We start from the raw sequence: 4,521 nt of genomic DNA on the forward strand, positions 1-4,521 counted from the left end.
TTCCTTCTTTCTTACGTGCCCCTCTCCGGGGCAAACCCTTGCGCTCCTTTCGCCACGGAGAGGCCTTTGGCGCTAGCGCCGTTTGTGAAGGCGGCTCTTGAGGCTGGAGAATGAATGGAAGCGGCTGCTCAAGCCGCACCTGTTTGGGCATAAAGCAGGTCCTTTGTCGCCTTAATAGGGAGATGGCTCGAAATAAGAGCGCTTTGGATCTGGGTCGTTGTCCTACGACCACAGCAACTCTCATATAGGCCAGTGCTCCGTGGATTTCTCGCTTCCTCCATAAGCCCCCTGGTTTTATCTTCCTGTGTACACACCCGCGTCATCCCTGTATGCGGCATCCCCGTCCACAACTCCGTAGCAGTTGTGTAGCAGAAAACACCGCTGCAAAACCTGCATCCAGCAGTGTGTGTATAAGATTGCCAAAATTTCTCTGCACGGGATTTTTTTATATATGGGTTGTTTTCAGTTCGACTCCAAATTAAAAATTTTCGCAGCTTTGGCTTTAAATGTATACACGTGTATGTATGAATACGTGAGAAAACTGGGAAGTAAGGGGAACCCGAGGCTTTTTTATTTTTTTCATTCCCGCCCCTTGATTATTTACATCGCGTTTCCTTGTACTTTGAATTTCAACATTGAGACGTGCATGCATCATTCACACACACTTTTGTCCATGTGTAACTATCATGATTATATTGATAGAAAGGATTCCTACCGAACTATTGCTGGAACTGTTTTCAGTATGTGCATATAAATATCAGCCAAAATATTATAATTTCATATCTAAAGCCAAATAAGACACATGTATGCCACATGAATTCAGAATACGAGCATTTGACTCTTCTTGCTAGGCTTTCCTGCTGTTCAATGCCTCTCGCTTTGAGGCAGCTTTCGAAATCCCTTCCTAATGCCTTGAGTTCTTGGATCCTGACATATTTGCATAATCCTGTGTTCAGGACAAAGGACAATTCGCCTCTGAAAGGAAAGTCCAAGCGGTATCAGATGGAAATTAAACGCGCATGCTCTTAATAGCGAGAGCGATGATCATGAAAAAAATATTGTTGTAATAGCCCTGCCATTGATGCCTCGCGGTTGAATCGACGCAGAAGCAGCAAGTTGGGGATAGTTCCCGGATGGAGAAAGAAGGTGCTGGAGAGATACTTGACGGCCCAAGGTTAATCAGTCTACCTTGCAGCTAAAGCAGATTGCAATGTATAGATCTCATTGTTTCCCTCCTTTTTAACCTGCTAAATCCTTATGTGTAGTCATGCTTGCAATTAAAGCAGATTAACTGCAAGCAACCGTTCACAGAAGGATTTCATGTTAACACACACCACAGTTCTATGCAGGCTGGCTTTAGAAGTAAGCCTCACTAAATTCAATGGCGCTTACTCCCCGGTCAGTGGGTATAGGATTGCAACCTTTTAAAAAGTGATGGAAACAACGAGAACTGTGCAATACTAACTCCTGCGGGCCACTATGTCGTTGACTTAAGCTTGGCCACAGTTTCCTCTACTATCCTGCGGTGGCTGAACACGCTTCCATAGAAGAGCCAAACTGCCTCTGCCTCTTCGCTGTATCGCCACTGGCCTACAAAACACTTTTTAAATATCTCCTGGTGTGTTGGACCAGTTCCAAGGTTTGCAATAATGCACAGGATTGATTAGCAATACGATTTGCAATGCGAGGATAAGGATTGCATGGAAACACCAAATGCATCCATTGCTCTTCCCAAAACGATTTTTTGTTTTGTTTTGCTTCACTGCGTGCGGTTGAGATGGGCGACGGATCTGAGTTATGCAAACCGAATATATGCAAACACCCTGCACGTCTGTGATGCTATGCACTATGTGGGTGACAGAGAGGGGTTATTTAAAATCCAATAAACTTGTACTGAAATTCCACTTTAATTCGAATCATCTGTTTTGGGGTATGGTTTACCGAGAAAGCTGTCTTCGATATTAATGAACAGTGAGGCAAAACCGAAACATTCAAGGAAACTGAAAGTAGTAATAGTCTGAAGAGGCGGAAAAGATTGGAAGGGCACTGATTCTAAGTACTCCTACTGGAAACAATCCTTGTTGGCAATATGAATAACACTTCATAACCAGTGGGAGCCTGAAAAACTTCTTCTTTTTATTTAGTTACAAATATTCACACACAACCTTGGTCATAATGAAAACTTTTTAGAAATATCTCCCGTGCATTACAGTGGAACTTACGCGGTCAAGGATAAATAACGAATTTCCTAGGCTCCATCTAGATCTTTTGTTTGTTTAAAATAGAAGGACCAGGCTGCCCTAAATTCATTTGTTTCTGAGATAAAAGGTCCGTGCATGCACTTAATAGGGAATTACCCCCGTTGGTTTTTGAGAAAATGGTTCGAATAAACAATTTCAAAAATATTATTTTCCACGAAAGTGCATATCCCGAGCTTATTTTTAACACGGGCCATATGGAGTGTTATCCCCCCCCCCAATTCTCCGTTTTAAAACATCGTAAATGTAATTTTAGCTGGATTGTGGTTACTTATTGCATTTTAAATAGTCTTCTCTATAAGATCCTGAGCGAACCAAGGAACAGGTGGCTGTGATAAACCACGTAACGGCGCCTGCAATTTAAATAACACTTGATGAAGTATTTACTTTTTGTTTAAACGATTCGCTTCCTCCTCTCGGCACATCCGAGGCTGCAGGTGTTTTGCAGCGCTGGGGTGAACGCTCAGATCAATCACGGCTTGGTTATAATGTCACATTTCTATTTAAAAAGGAGCTGGCATGAGATCTTGGCATTTAACAGAATACACCTCAAACTAGGAAGAAAGCCCATTTCCGGAAACACTTGTCAGCTCCGATCGCTTAATAAAGGACGTTCATCTTCTTTTCAAATAACTATATACATGAGCCGCTTTGATCCGAATGCGTTTGACATTTGCAAGCTTTTACCCGGATCTGCAGTGTAGAAGCTTATATTTTCCATTCACTTTAATGAGGGGGAGGAGGAAGAGAAAGAAGAACGCGCCCCATCTGTGGTTTTACGATGGAGGGCACAGAAGTAGAAGTGGCGCTGCGGTTAATATCAATGAGCTGGATGCGAATCACGTAGCATGCCTCTAAACAGCGCCGATCCAAGCCAGTTAAAACGATTTAAGCCAATTGGCACCTTAAGCGGAAAATCGGGCCGCTTTCAATGGATTTTTTTTTCTTTTTCTAAATAAGGATGCAGTCCAATACAGACTTACCTGGGAGTAAGTCTCACTGAACTCAGCGGACCTTTCTTCCGAGTCTCCCTCTTTTTCACGTCAGCAACTACTAAGAGTTTTGGGAGATGTGCTTAGACTCGGGATGGTAGGACAGCGACCCAGGGAACATTTTTGGGCGGAAGTGAGAAGGTAAGGGAAGTTCCCCTGACGTGAACAGAACCCCCATTACAAATAAAAACCACTAGGCTCGGGGATGCCTGCCTCTGAGTTTTACCTGTGTAAATTCAGTAACTACAGCTGGATTTAGTAGTAATGGACTGTGTAGCCTGAACTTTTTTTTTTTAAAGGTCTGTGGAATATCGGTTCTTGATCGTTTGAGCCCATACAGAAATGGCTGTTTATTAAATATCCTTAAATGACAATGGTCAGCTTAAATAGTCTGAAAGAAGTTTAAAACTTCCTGCATGTCTTTCTCCTGACTTTAATTCTGATCCTAACCGCAGGAGGAAGTGAGCCCCACTCTTTTCGGTATGGCCTATAAACAACGTGGAATGGCAGCGTTGTCAGCATGGCGAATATATCAATATTTCAGCTTTATTTTGATCAATGCTCCCCGTCTATTCTTGGATTTATTTCGCTGTGACATTTGCCACAGTTTTTGGACAGGAGCGCAGCTGGAGATGAATCGAGATTCCCTGCGACCTCAACGAGAGAGAACCCATCGTTGCACGGATGAAACTTTCCTCTTTTTTCAAACTTCCAGCGAGAGGGGCCCAGAGGGCAGAACGCATCCAACTTTTCACACCTAAAACCCAAATACATGTATTTTATTTTATTTTTAGGGGCGGGGAGGTACGCCAACTGAAATACACAAGCAATCTGATCCAAGTTACCAACGATGTTTAAAATGCTTTATTTTCTTTTAAAAATATGTACAGATCTGAAATACACTATTATTATTATTTATTATTTCCCGCAGATATAATTAATACTCAGGGCAAAAAGGAACGGTGGGGGCGGGCGAGGGGAGACTGGAAAATGGCTGGCCGCTCCAGCGCCCTGCTTTTATCCTACCTGCGCGCACACGCAGACAGAGCCGCGCGGTTCTTTCTAAAGGTGAGTTGATGTGTTGGGTTTCCTGTTCTGCTCGAGGTCGGAAAGTCACTTTGTTATTATGTCAGAAAAGGACAGACTAAAGAAAATGGGCTGGAGGGAGAGAGGGCTGGAAGTGACACACTCTCTAGGGCAGTCTAGAAAACAAGCAGAACAAAACTAACCCAGAGAGGATTCCCATAAATAAAATGGTCGGGGTTTCCCCC

Source organism: Podarcis raffonei, chromosome 5 (assembly GCF_027172205.1).
Source record: "Podarcis raffonei isolate rPodRaf1 chromosome 5, rPodRaf1.pri, whole genome shotgun sequence".
Lineage (NCBI taxonomy): Eukaryota > Metazoa > Chordata > Lepidosauria > Squamata > Lacertidae > Podarcis > Podarcis raffonei.